The sequence below is a fragment of the Poecilia reticulata genome, chromosome 9 (assembly GCF_904066995.2).
Source record: "Poecilia reticulata chromosome 9, P_reticulata-male-v2, whole genome shotgun sequence".
Taxonomy (NCBI): Eukaryota; Metazoa; Chordata; class Actinopteri; order Cyprinodontiformes; family Poeciliidae; genus Poecilia; species Poecilia reticulata.
Genome location: NC_088838.1, coordinates 22,328,360 through 22,343,296, shown reverse-complemented (window position 1 = coordinate 22,343,296; position 14,937 = coordinate 22,328,360). Strand labels below are relative to the sequence as shown.

Below are 14,937 nucleotides of genomic sequence, written 5' to 3'. Positions count from 1 at the left end.
GTTCAAATGCTGATCTGACGTTTTGGACATTCTCTTCCTGCATGTATGGGTTGTCTTCTGGTACTCCAACTTCCTCCCATAGTCCAAAAACATGACTGTCACACGTGACGTCTTCCCATGATCCTCTATGTCTCTGTGTTTCTCTGTAATGGACTGGCAATTTGTCTGGTGTGCGCTCTGCCTCTTGCCCAATGACTGCTGGAAATAGGCACCTAATCCTGCAAGGGTTAGCAAGCATAGACAATAGATGGGTTCAGTAGGTTTTTTTTAAACAACTGAAATATTTTTTTATCAGTGACAAACATATTTTGTCCTTTGCTTTCTACTTCAGATTCTATTGGTAATCATTTACCATTCATTAATTTGCTGAATCTAGTCACTTTTGGACATCCGTAGTGGTAGTTGCCAATGTGAACTCTCAGCAGCTTGCTGAGTGCCAAACAGAGCAGAGAGAGCGCTAATTACTTCGCAGGACACACAAAAATAGTTAAGGTAGGCAGAGTTGGCTTGAAAATTTAGTAAAACTGAATTAAATAAGATTCCAACCAACTATGAGATTATTGATCATTTGGTATGTCAAAGTGCAGCTCTCACTATGCAGAGAATGCAACAGTGCAGGTTTGGTGCACACTGTACTTGTGTCTTGTGGACGCAGTGCTGTTTCACATTGGTCACAGCATCACTCGCCTTTTCTCCACCAATCCTCAACTTCCTTCCTTAGCAATAAAGAAGGATGCCTGGAAACATAAACAGTGAATCCATGTGACTACATTTGTTTGTTCTTAAAATGGTAGATGGAATGCAGTAGGTACATGTTTGTGTTTTTATTATGTGTCCATGTGAATTTTGTCCTCAGAAGCAGAAGACGGCATAAGAAGCAATGTCAAAAGTGTTGCGTAAGAGATTATCGTTTTCCTCAAGGCAGAATATTGCACACGTTTTGTGTCTTGCCCACACCAGCAGAGGAGGCTCCCCAGATTTGTATGTCCTTTTTGAAGTGCTTTGTGCAGGGCATTTCTTTTCATCTTCTGCATTTTTGTGCAGTGAAACACAAAGTCAGGGATTGATGTATGTTACCACTATTTTAAACCATCTTTATTCCAGATGTCTTATATCTTTTTTCCATCTACAGCTGTAATACAATTGGCAGGAGAGTTTAAGTGCTGTCAATCACCATCTCATGTGGCTGCTCATCCTCCCTCTCCTTGCTTTGTGCTGCAGCTAGCACAGCCTGTTATTAATGCTCAGTCTGGTTAGCATAGCTACCAGTGATGGCAGATAAACGGTTTTTCTGCAACGGTAAGTTGTTTCTCCCCCGTTAGCATATTTAGCAGTGAGTGAATGAGGTTGATTGACAGCACTAAGAGCATCCTACTGGTTCTGATTGGTTGTTTTTCTTTAGCTAGCAGTAGTAGTTCAGGAAGGAGATAGAGGTAGGGTTGCCACCCGTCCCGTAAAATACGGAATTGTCCCGTATTTGGCTGTTAAATGTTGCGTCCCGTATGGGACGCGATTTGTTCCGTATTATATAAATGTCCGAAAGACACGCCTATCACACACTAAGTGTAACAATAATGACCAAAACAAAACACAGGAAATATTAAGGTCAGCTAAATTGTCGTGGCGGGAGCGTAGCCATAATATATATATATATTAGTGTATATGTTATATTATATCTATGGGCGAGAGCCACACAGGACCCCAGAACGCTATGGACCAATAGACATCATATACGTAGACGCCTCATGGAGCTCTGAGTCGTACGTAACAGTGTCCGCCATCTTCTATGTGGCAGCAGAGCAATCGGAGCTCCTTAAGTCCTGTGCTGTGTGGACTTGTTTCAACTGTTTTACGAAACAAACTGGATTCATTGGCATTACTTTTTACATGTAAGGATGAAAGATCAGAATTACTTGACTTTGCAGCCAGAAATTCGCTTCTAAACAACCGAAAAATATTTCCTATGTAGCTTAATTGGCCCGAAGTAACCAATGATTGTCAGGCAGCTAACATTTTCATACTGTTTTCTAATGAGAGAGAGCTGATGAAAAACCGCTGTTAGAGGAGAAGTGCATTAAAGATCAGGTTTTGTGAGGAAAGATCAGTCAGGATCAGAACTGGAGCTGCTGTTCTTCAGTCTGTTTCCCAGCTCAGCTTCATCATGTCGGTATTTAGCTAATAAAGATGCTACGAGTCAGAGCCCAACATGTTGAAAATGTCTTTTTCTGAATGTGAAGGCAACATATATTGATGATATTGATTTCTATTTCACTTTTGGATAATTTCTCTTTTATCCTTGTCTGTAGCCTGTGAACCAGGACGTCTCAGAAGTCATTGGAGTTCTCCCAGTGTGACCAGCAGACTGAAGTCCTGCCTGTGACCAGTGTTCCCAGTATAATAAATAAATGTTTTATTCTTTCACTTTTTGTTTTTTTAATATCTCAATCTGAAGTATTAGTGTATTAATACAGCTTATATAATGAAATAAAAATAATTTACTCTGTTAGAATTATTTTCACTCTTTGCTGTCAATAGCAGAGTTGACATACTGTAATATTTTTTTTCTGGAAAAAAGTAAGAAAAATATGTAGTTTAATGTTTGACAATGACTGATTTATAAATCAAAGTAATTTCTCAATGTATAAAAAACACAAGAAAATTATTTGTTGTCTTGAAACGTTAAATGTACATTAAATTATGGAATCACGTAAATATATACTTTAATTAAACCCTGTAAAAGTGTCTGTTCATCAATGTCAATATAAAAATTATCAGAATAATTTCTTTCAAATAAAAACATTGTGCTTTTTATTCAGAAATGCCCCAAAACAATTAAATAATCACATCAAAAGTTAGAAACTCTGTCTTTAGTAATTTCTTAGATTACCAAATATACAGGGCCGTGCAGAGACCACTAAAGGGGCAGGTGCTCAAAAAAGAAAAGGGCACATCTAACCGTATTTTAGGACAGAATATTAACAAAGCCTCTCAGCTTTCAAAGTTTAATAAACAATGATAAATTACAAAATTGTGAGATATACAATCAAAGCTAAAGAGAATTTCTACATAGAGCATACAACAATGCATATGTAAAATATTTTATTAGTAATTTCTTTCTGCAGGTCTATTTTGTTATAGGAAAGTATTGCAATATTCAAACCCGCAATTTAGAAAGATATGTAAATCAGAGCTGGACCACCAGACATATTTTGTCTTTACAGAATTACACTATTAAAAATATAAACAAGGGCACAATGCAACCTTTTAGTGACTGTAATCTATAAAAAAAATAGCTGCCTGTTTGCTGCAGTGGAGATGAAGACGGTTCATTCAGGAAAGAGGAGCTGCATCAAACTTTAACGTAGAACTGCAGGGGAAAAAAAACAAAAAAACAAAAGCAAATATTTAATTGTTAATGTATGTCACCATGAGAAAAGCCTACTGAGTTTTGCTTAAAAAACTTTTTTAAACATTTAAATCACATTTGTCTCATAAAGTGAATTTTTTTTTTTGCAAAACAAACTTATTTGCACTTGTCAGAAATCTTTTCTTAATATTCTAAGGTTTTGTTTGTGATTCAAAGTTTTGCTTGTGATTCTCACATGAAGTCGTGGGCAGGGCTCAAAATCACAATAAAAGATTTCTGATGTGTGCAAATAAAAGTTTATGTTAGGCAAATAACTTTTTAAGTTCACGAGACAAAAATTTGTTATTTAATTTTTAAAAGAAAGTGTTTTAAACAAAATGATTTGTTTTTTAAAAAAGAAATTACAATTCCAAAAGTTTTGATTACAATTTTATTCTACTTAACTGACGTTAGTTTTTTTTTCTCCATTGAATAATTGGGAGGAAAAAAAAATTTACTTCATACTCTGCGAACCAGACCCTAAACTTAAAGTCTGGGTTGAGTTTTTTTCCCCTTCATTAATGACACTTTTATTACATTCATTATATCTATCATGGTAATTCAGGGTGAGTTATTTTTAATTCTAAATGAATATCATTGTTGGACTATTATTTAAGTGTTATTCTCCTTCAGGATACATTTACCTAATGCCAGAATAAATGAAATGTACATTAAGTAGCAAAGGAAATTAGAAGATGGAACATATATCCATTATGGAGATGATCGGTTTTGGACGGGCGATGTGCTCCTATTGCTTAATAAATACTAAAGAATGACCGTTATCACTAACGGTACTTTTAGTTATCTTGCTTTGCTAGCAAAATCGTTAGCTAGCAGCTAGTTTATAGCACAACAACAACAGCCTAATGTCTGTATGATAAAATACTGAATCGATAGATAAGAACAGTTTCTCCTCACCTGGCTGTCTCCTCCCGCTCAGTAGTTCTTCAGAGAAAGGCAGACGCAGAGGCCTGTCAGTGTCTGTTGTATTTCATTACCTCTCTGCTTAAACCGCGACTCCGAGCTGAAGCAGAAACGATACTTCAACATTTTTCCGTCATCTGACAAGTAGCAAGTCTACTCCACTTTATTCACCAAAAACGTTTTTTTTATTCACCAAAAACGTTTTTTTTATTCACCAAAAACTGTTATGTAATCTGGAACGTTCGGTACGTTTAGCTCCAGTTAGCCGCCTTATCTCACTGCACGAGAGGCAACTGCGTCATGCGTCACGGGCAAAAGGTCAAAGGTAACAAGGTGACCAGAGGGCTTATTATGTTGTACAAAAAAATAATAAATGAATAAAATAAAAAATAATAATAATAATAATCATCATCATCATTTTAGTACATGTTATGTGTCACAAGAGGGCTTAGAAAATAATAATACAAAAAAACAAAAAAAAAATTTGACCAAAAGGGCACTTGGGGGCAAGGAGCAAAAAGGGCAGGTGCTCAAGCACCCCCAGTCTTCCCCCTCTGCACGTGCCTGCAAATATATTTGTGTGTGTGAGAAAATGTGTCAATGACAGGTATCAACTTAAAATACTTTGTAGAACGGCACTTTATAAAGTTCGATCCATTTACTTGTATTAGCTTACTGGCTTACTGACGTCACAGCGTCCTTCACATTCAATATGGCGGACGCTGTGACGTATCTCAGCAACGGGCCGACCCGCTCCAGGAGGCATGTCTATGTACAAACCGACGCTGTTGTCACGGTTGCCTAGAGACGGACACTACGCAACCGCGGTGAGGTGCTGTTAACCCGGGTCTTTTTTACAACGTTCTCCACCCGACTCTTCCCCTTACTTGGAAGTAAAACCTCTCATAAAGATACAGACGTGCGAGGGAAGACGCAAATCCTAGGCTGAATAATGTTAGTGAGGATGAACACAGGCAATTAAAAAGAATGTGTCCTTCGTGGCGCAGTGTGCTGCTGTATGAATAGATCAGGAGAAGAACTGCAGACCCGTCAAAACCTAAAACACTTGACATCAGCGTCTCTTCATCCCTCAATTATCTCCTGAAGCTGATATGGTACATAACATTTTGCTATGAGCAAGTTTCTTATTGTGCTTTTACTGGTTTGATTATTTGCTTATTTAATGTATAATAATGTCATCCAAAATAATACAAATGGTCATTTAAAGACCAAGACATTCAAATAGATTAACACTAAATACATAAATATTTCCTACTTTAAAGGGTTTGTTAAGGCTTTCTGTAGGTTTTATTTTGAAATGTTGATATATTTTATGAATTCATTGTTCAGTGGTCATTTAATGTATTATTAATGCACCGGACCCAGACCTGCAGCCTTGGGCGGTTCTAGATGGGGGCCAACAGGATACCAAATATCCATTTTCTTACACCCTTGTCTCCAGCTAGCGTACTGGGCGAGAGGCGGGGTACACCCTGGACAGGTCGCCAGTCTGTCGCAGGGCAACACAGAGACACACAGGACAAACAACCAGGCACACACACACTCACACCTAGGGGCAATTTGGAGAGGCCAATTAACCTGACAATCATGTTTTTGGACTGTGGGAGGAAACCGGAGTACCCGGAGAAAACCCACGCATGCACAGGGAGAACATACAAACTCCATGCAGAAAGACCGGGGCCGGGAATCGAACCTTCTTGCTGCAAGCCAACAGCTCTACCAACTGCGCCACTGTGCAGCCCCAGGTACCAAATAAGTTATACTGAATACATGTCTTATGTTAATACTCAGTGGTGGATCACTTTTTTTTTAACCTTCACAATTTTACTTTAACAACAAATTAAAAATTATAGTGCTGCACTTTAAACTGCTGAATCTCTGGAGACACAAGTGGCTCTTTGGCTCACTTAATATATCAAATGATGAAATATTGCTCTGTTTTTTTCCCCCCACATTCTTTTTCCAAGTGTCGCCATGGAAAAACAGTGACTATCCTGGCCCCTGTGGTAAATTTGGTCCAGCCTCCAAACCTAACTAACTCCTTATTTCTATAAATATTTTAGTAATACTTTTTACAGTACCAGAATGTTCACATTACTTTTATACTTTTGGCTGTCTGAGGACACATTTTGAATATTAAATCAGGTGTTATGATCAGTTGACCAGTACTTGAGTAGTTTATCAAATACTTTTTACACTTGCTTAATTAAATGTGTTAAGGTATGCTACTGTGATTGGAGTACAATTTTGGGATACTCTAACCAACTATGCATGAATGATTGCTCTAAGGATCACTTTTTAAAAACAAAAAACACCGCCATAAAATAATGTCTATGACTGCAGTGGAAGTCCCACCCCATGAGAGTAGGGGTACGCCGTATAAGGGACGCCGTGGGGAGCGTCCCTTATTTTAATTTCTGAAAGGTGAGAAACTCTAGATGGAGGAGATTGATTGTTTTCACAGATTATCTGTAACAAACTGCTACGACATTGTGACAGCTTTAACAAATATGGAGAAAACATATTTTTATTAAAGTTACGTACTGCAGCTTGAATAAAATGCAACTTCATAGCATTTTTTGAGAAGTCTGGATTGCTTTATGAATATTTTGCACGTTGCCTATGACTTCCTTGTGGGGAGAGACATTTCAGTAATAGAAAAAATGTAAGCAACTTACTTGCATACAGTATGTGAACTGTTGGATGTAAAATTCATGAGCAGTAAATATTGTGCTAGTATCAGTATTGGACCAAATAAAGCAAGGCAGTTGCAAGCCTTTAAAATTGTGATGGTCTTTGTGGGTCAAATAGACTCAAGAAATTGTAACAGCAGCTGCTGCAGGGGCCCAATCTAATTTTTTGTAATGGGGCCCAAGATTCCTGGTAGCGCCCGTGCTACCAAGTGTGCAGACCTTTTTAAATAAGGATAAGTAATAATAAGTGTATAAATGCTGGAGGCTCTGGTTTCCCCATCTGGCTCGACGTCTGAAGGTTTGACGGCTGAAGGCTCGACGTCTGAAGGTTTGACGGCTGTAGGATCGACATCTGAAGGCTCGACGGCTGAAGGCTCGACATCTGAAGGCTCGACATCTGAAGGCTCAACGACTGAAGGCTCGACGGCTGAAGGCTCGACGGCTGAAGGCTAAACAGCTGAAGGCTCGACATCTGAAGGCTCTACGGCTGAAGGCTCGACATCTGAAGGCTCGACGGCTAAAGGCTCAACGGCTGAAGGATCGACATCTGAAGGCTTGACAACTGAAGGCTCACCAGCTGGAGACTCTGGCTCGCTGGAACTGCGCAAGCTGGAAGCCCTGGGACTATCGGAGGGCTAAGGGACGTTGTCGCTGAAATTGGATGTGGCATGGGGAGGCTTCTTGGGTCCGGAATCGACGGAAGCACAGAGAGGCGTAATGCGTCCGGAATCAACGGAAGCACAGAGGCATCATGGGGCCATTACTGACGGAGGCACAGAGAGGCAAGACACTATTGACCCTAACTTAGAGAAATAGCATCTCACGGCATTAACAGCACCAGAAAAAAAGCCTTGAAACAAAGCTGCCTCTCTTTTTCTGGCGCTTTTTCAGGTGACTTTCTAGACACGACACAATCACATCGTCGACCTCCTCGCTCTCCATGAAGGACAGCGTCCATCCAGCAGAACACCCAAAGGATTTAGTGATTTCACTAAAAACTTTTTTGCTCAGGGCAGGGATCCATTTCTGCTGGATTTCATATCGCCGTCCTTCAATTTCAGCCCAGATTTGGTCGACAATGCGATCATGTGTCTCTCTCAGGTAGTTAAGACACCAACGTGTCTTAGACTTCCTGAGTCCTTGAGACAGTAACAACTGTACAAAAAGTCGTACCGCGTCTTTTTGCTCTTCCTCGAGTGATTTCCTCAGTTTTCTCAGATCCTGGATGAACCAGATGACAGGATTCACCAGACAACTGAATTCTAACCCCACCTTGAGCCACTCGGTGGGGTCCTGGTCATCTGAGGGAGATGTCACCATTGATATAACATGCTTTATAAAAAGCATGTTAATTACCTCTGTGCACTCGTCTTTTATAGTCTCCTGAATGCCCATGGCCTGGGCAAAGGCCTGAGAAACTATATTCCCAAATGCGGCTTTCAAGTCCTGATATGTGAACCCCTGGTTGTCAACCAGGTCTGAAACCACATCTGAAAAGACGTCCGTCAGATATTTCAAGAGATATTTGGTGTTCTCTCTGATGTCCTCATATCCCAATGTCAAATCCTCCCAATCTTTCTCCGGGATTTGTCGGTAGTACTCTTCAATCGCGGGAATCGCAAGGTTGTCCACTAAGACCCGGAGATCTGATTTTATTGATTTCATCGGAGCCATTTCACTGGATTAAACGCAGATCCTCTTCTCCTCAAACTGTCTTGGAATGAGGTAGAATTTTACCAACAGGAATTATATACCTGTTAAACAACAAAGCGCTGGTGACATCACAAACTATGACGCATCATCTCAGAAATACATGCAGAGCTATGACGTAATCGGCCTGCAAGTGTTCTGACGATCTGTGCTACCTCGTCACTTTGTCTTATCTGACCACTTCTTTTTCAGTAACGAGTAATCTAATGCATTTCTATTCCAAATCCAGCAATCAGATAAAAGTTACTTATCCAAATCACTGTGCGTTACTATTTTCTTTAGCAATGTCATTTTATTTCCTCTGCGTGTCTCGGGGAACGACGCAGTTATCAGCTGATCAGAAACATGAACAGTGGAGGGAGGAGGGAGATGCGCATTTTGTTGCTGGAAAATCAATAACTATTTTGAGTTTCTGTCAAGTCCGATTAGTGACATTGGGCTTGTTTTTTCTTTTTCTAACGTCGCTAGCAAACAAAGGCGCTTTCGCACTGCACGGAACGGTTCCGAGCGTGTTCGCATTACAACTTGCGACCGGTTCCGGCCCCAATCGTGCCGGCCAAGCGGTTCTGCTTAAAACCAGCAGCTGATTGGCCACTGGTTGAGTCAGACGTTGATTTTCCGTTGACAGCTGGCTCTCAATAAACTGTATTTTATTTTGTAAAGAGTGCTCTTTTCAATATGTTTATTATTAGCAGTGGATTCGTCTCAATATAGTGCAATCACCTGGTCTAATGATGAGGTTGTTGTTTTTTCCTCCGCTTACACGCTGATGAACGAGTACAGCCCGCCATCGAAACCATTGTTTAGTTTCAAAAATAATAACGTCCGGTACCGCTTCGATGGCGCCCTCAGTGTAATGCGAACACAACAGGGCTGGAACCGTTCCGTTCCGTTCCGTACAGTGCGAAAGCGGCTTTAATGAGTCGCGGTTTGCGGATTTTTGGGCTTGTTTTTGAACATGAATTTGCTCATAAGGGGAGACACATAATAAGACCCAGATGTTGTCTGACATCCAGGTAGTTTTAGTCAGGCTCTCCCTGTCCACCATTTCCCGGAAGAACAGTGAAATATATATATATATATATATATATATATATATATATATATATATATATATATATATATATATATATATATATATAGGCCTAATGATGAAAAATTGGATGAAAGAATAACAATAATTGGTTCCAATCTACATGCTACAAGTGTAATAACTGGGGTTATGCCCAATGTTTGGAGGGGAAAAACCAATTCCTGCTATGTTTAGCTCAGAACTTGGAAAGCAAAGTGTAAAGTGAGTGCAAGACCATAAAAGTGCTCAGTGGTCAATGTTGTCAAATCGCCCTAAACTCATAAATAGGAGTCCCCCAAGGGCCCATATGGGGAACAGTTAATATGTATATGTTAATATGCAATTGTATGCCGATTACACGGTCATCTTTATTATAGCAAAATAACCCTGAAGAGGCAGCAAGAACTTGTTCCTTGTCCTTTGCACACACAGAAATTTAATTGAACTTGTGCTAAATTTAGGGGGGAAAAACTTGAACACCACACATACTGTCCTTCTGAATGATGAAGAGCTGAAACTACACTCTAAGAAATAATCCTGTAAATTTACAGTCAAATACTGTCAGATAAAGACGCCAGAAGTTTACTATAAATGCACAGTTGATGTACTGTAATTAATCCTGACAGTAGATTACCGTCAATGCAAGTACGGTATAGATACTGAAAGAACGGTAAATTACTGGGTCTATAGCTGCTAGTAGTGTACCTTTTTTTCTCGAAAGAACAGTAATCTACCGTTTTTCTGAAAGAACGATAATAAAAAAAAATCCTGATACCTATAGACGCCAGTTTTTTTTAACCGTTCTTTCAGAAAAACTGTTTTAAATAAAAGCTGGCGTCTGTTGATACCAATATTTTACTGGACATTTACCTTTTCAATCCTGTAATTACCTTTTAAAGTGTTGTACTGTAAGTAAATACTGTAATGACGCCAACACAACGCAGATGTAGTACCGCCAACAGGTTTTATCAGAAATAAGAGCGAGCTGCTATTCCTTAGGCTGCAGCTCACCCCTCTAACAAACCACTCAACTGAATAGCTTCACTGCTAACATACACTGAACTATCCCCTCTTCCGGTGTTGTGTCAGATGAGCATCAGTCCTGGACCTCCCGCGAATCCCCTGCCCACATGACGGGTCCATCACATGTCAGTGGAAGTCAGCAGAGTCAGACAGGGGAACCCCATAACACTCTACACATAACAGTGATCACAATGCAACTTATAACAAATACACATAACAATTTGGACCCCAGCAGAGCTAAAATACAGAACCGTTAAAATACTACGGTGGTCGACAGGTGCAAACGCGCAGCAAACACAAGAAAAGCAAATACAAAGACGCAAACAATAAAAGAGATGCAAAAATATACATAGAAAATTACGTATTCCAGACCACTAGAGCTTTGTGTCCGAGTTCACAGGATCTGCATCCTTTCAAGCTTATTCTTTCATGGGCTTAAGAAACGACCCGGTCTACGGAAGAGGGGTAGAGCGAAGGCAGAGAGCAGAGAGAAGTTATAGCTTTCAGCTAGCCTAGCCTCCACCTCGGCGTTATGTTGCTTAGCAGCCGTGACACAACATGATTTAAACAATGTTTGTAGGCGAGAATGTAGATGTATAAATCTCACATTTCTGCTCGGTTAATCAGTGCATCACCTATATTGCTCCCACATTTTCGGAGATGTCTGCTCCCGCTGCATTAACACCCAGGTCCCATCGCCTGTTGCCAGCTGGACCAGGGCCTGTCCTGAAACACTCTGCAGAATTCAAGTAGCAAAATGATTTAAAAATACTTGACCGCACATAGACATACACAAGGACTGCATTCACCAGAACAAATAATGAGTAAATGCACTTCTACAACTACATGTGCATAATCTCTTTCTCATGCAAGCCTGCTGTGCACTTATGCACACACATGTGCATGCTCAAACCAACACATGGGGCGTTACGTATTTTAAACAATTCGTTTCCTGCTGCTGCAAGTTTCTTGGGGTCTGGCAAAAGCTGAGGTGATTTGTCACTTTGAGGCATGCTTGCTGGGAACCCCTCGGAAGTCCCTGTGGGACACACTCTGGAACCTTTAAGTTCCTGCCCCTGGATTGCACTCTGCTTCACCCGTTTGATGTTTAAACCTAAAATGTTTGACACCGAAATGAATGAATGAACCCACTCACCCACTTACATCTGCAGACAGATACCAATAATAGGCACAGTTTCAGAGTTGGTTGTGTACATTCCAGTGACACACCAAAGTTATTGATTAATGTATTACTTACACCCATGCATAACTTTTGCTGCTTATAATAAAATTGTTTGTCTTAAAACTATTTCTAGCATGCAAACAAACATCAACAGCAACATCAACGAAATATAGGGCTGTGAAGTAAATTAAAAAAGCAATAATCCCAATTCTAATTCATCTGCATTAAGAATATCATATTTATAATTATTCCAAATTACTTTCAAGTTGAGATCTTAAGATCTAAGTTAGTGGCAAAAGAAAACACAGTCAAGTCAGTTATACAAGTTTGGTGTATACATAATTTAACTAAAATCCTGATTCTTACGTTTTTTATTTGGATTTTTGATCTATTAGAAACTAATAAAATATGCTTGACTTTATAATCAACTAAAAAAAATGATAAATTGACTTGTACGACTTCATTTCCCAGGAGTCTTTCCAAGAGGAAGTCCGCGTACGTCAAAGCTCTCAGCAAATAGGATCCTTCCCTACCCGGAACTCACTAGAGAAGAGGGAAGTTCAGTTTCTTCTTTTCGCGGAAAGAAAGAGGTTTTTGCCGTTTGAGGCTGTAAAGAATATTTTCGTATGACCAGCTTCTGCTTTGGAAATACATCAATTTGAGTGCTGCGCATATTATTTGAAAGTAAGTTCACGTTTGAATAATCTCCAGTCGGCGGGTAATGACTGTCAAGTATGTATGCTGCTGATAACATTCTAAAAGATTCTAAACAACCCATGAAAGAGAGTTTTAAAAAGTTTACATGTATTCTTTTAACCTAACTTTGAAGCCGAGTGACGTACAACAGCAGTGGTTTGAGACTGAGTTGGGTTTTTATTGATAGTTTTCTTTTATAAAACGGTCTCCTGTAGAGGAGGAAATACTGCCATCCTGTGGTCTGATGTTGATACTGCACATATGCGCTCTATGCCTCCATCCATCCATCCATCCATCCATCCATCCATCCGTACGTCCGTCCATCTGTCCAGTCTTTGATCCTTTCCGGTTCTATGTCTACAGCCACTGTAGATACATTAATGGAAATAAAATAGGTTAGACACTATTAATAGGCAAAATATAAAATTTTGGTGATCTGTGAACCCTGTGGTTGGCTTAGACGTTGCAGTGAGAAACTAAATTATAAACTGAGAAATTGATAGGCTGAGAAATCTTGTTTTATTTTTATTTTTCCTAAAAGGACTAGATTTAAATAATGGCTAACGTTTTGTAGGAAGCAGTGGCATTTATTGTTACACAGCATTTAACTAGACCTGTCACAGTAACAAATTTTGCTGGATGATAAATTGTCCTAGAAGTTATTATGATAAATGACAACATTGTCATTTTGGGACCATATTCAAGTAATATTATGCTATTGGCATAACAATGCTAGAACTCATTCTCAAAGGTTGATAAACATTAATTTCTAATGGACATTTAACACTTTAACTGGAATACATTTTACATATTCAAAATAAACAAAACAGAAAAAATAAAATAAAATTAGAAGTCTCTATAAGCAAAATTGTACTTCAAAAACAAGGGGTAGTTGAAACCAATCCACCAGACTTGTACATTGCTGATCCACTGCAGTGGGACATGGTCAGAATCAAACCGTATACATTTCTCATCTGATTAAACCTTGTTGAACCTAAGCAAATCATATGCAGGTAAATTTGCAGAAAGTGATGCTTAACTGATTTTGGTTGTACTGAAGTAATGTCAACAATCTCATAATTACATCAGCAAACTCGGCAAAACCCAAAGTCCACAAACTTAGTTTAACACATCCTCAAAGATAATATTTGACCAGTCACATCTCGTTCCTCCTCCAAAATGTGCATAACAAATTCCAGAGCTGCTGCTGAGTCTGTTTGTACATGTACATGAATTTTTTTGTAACTGTATTTTATTCTGTCTGTGCATATATGTACTTGTAACTATCGACAGGATAGAGATGTTGATGAAACTCTGCTAAGGTTGTTTTTCTTTTAGGCTCACCCTCAGTTTTTGTGAAAATGGAGACCCTAAGAGACAAGTCAACAAGAGGCGTTTTTTCCTAATTTGGTTTGGCATTTTTCCTCCCTGAAATGAGTATTTATATATTCATTTCAGCGTGCCATAGGGGCTTTCCAGCCGAGCTGATGGCAAGACATTAAACAAATCGTGTGTTACGAGGTGATCATAAAATACAAGCCTGTGGTGTCCCACATAGACCTGTCATTATGGCAAAAAACAACAAACACGCACACACACGATTCTCGAGCTATATGCAGACATGAAACGCATCATACACACCCTTGGGGCCTGCCCTCCTATGCTTTTTTTCCATCTTCATAAAAGGTGAAGAATGTACTGTTTATTTCTCAGTAGGCCGTCTTGGATGTGTAGAAGATATTGCCTGGATCACAGGAATGTGATCATTAAATTGTGGTAATAAGAGGGTAGAATAACTAGATCAAAACAATTTATTTCCTCTTTTTTATTCATTCCACTTATTCTATTAACCTCCTATGAGAGCAAGGGTGGCTATGGAGGATGTAGGCCACATATGCAGATATTGACGTAATTATCAAAAGCATCTGTTTTTAGTTACTGTTTATTTAATACTAGCCTTTGTAAAAACCATCCGCTTGTTCTACGCTTTCTACGTACGGATGATTGGGACCCTTGGCGATTGAGAAATGATTGCTTGCGGGAGGCATGGACTCTGTTGAATTTTTAAACATTCGGCTGGGACATGTGTGTAAAGCGCCAGCTCAATAAAACTTACCGGAAATTGCGTGAGCTGTAAACATTCCAGTGGGGAGTAGGATCATCTTTGCCAGCAATAAAATATCTTAAATATTCCTCCAACTTTAATTGC

At 39.3% G+C, this 14,937-nt stretch overlaps 1 protein-coding gene and 1 long non-coding RNA gene across 3 annotated transcripts in view; one reads left to right on the top strand and one right to left on the bottom strand.

Moving 5' to 3' along the window:
* Nucleotides 1–2,948: 2,948 nt before the first annotated feature.
* Nucleotides 2,949–4,708, bottom strand: LOC145552819 (uncharacterized). Its single transcript, XR_014088947.1, has 2 exons — nucleotides 4,325–4,708; nucleotides 2,949–3,367 (listed from the first exon to the last, which is right to left on the bottom strand). It is a non-coding gene; the product is annotated as an uncharacterized LOC145552819 (long non-coding RNA).
* Nucleotides 4,709–12,522: 7,814 nt separating this feature from the next.
* Nucleotides 12,523–14,937, top strand: part of fancc (FA complementation group C) — a 39,159-nt gene continuing 36,744 nt past the window's right edge. Inside the window, exon 1 of one of the 2 annotated variants that reach the window (XM_081610718.1) lies at nucleotides 12,523–12,716. The gene's annotated coding sequence lies outside the window, so the exon portion shown is untranslated. The remainder of the gene's footprint in view (nucleotides 12,717–14,937) is intronic. The other variant, XM_008418353.3, reaches the window with a different exon arrangement.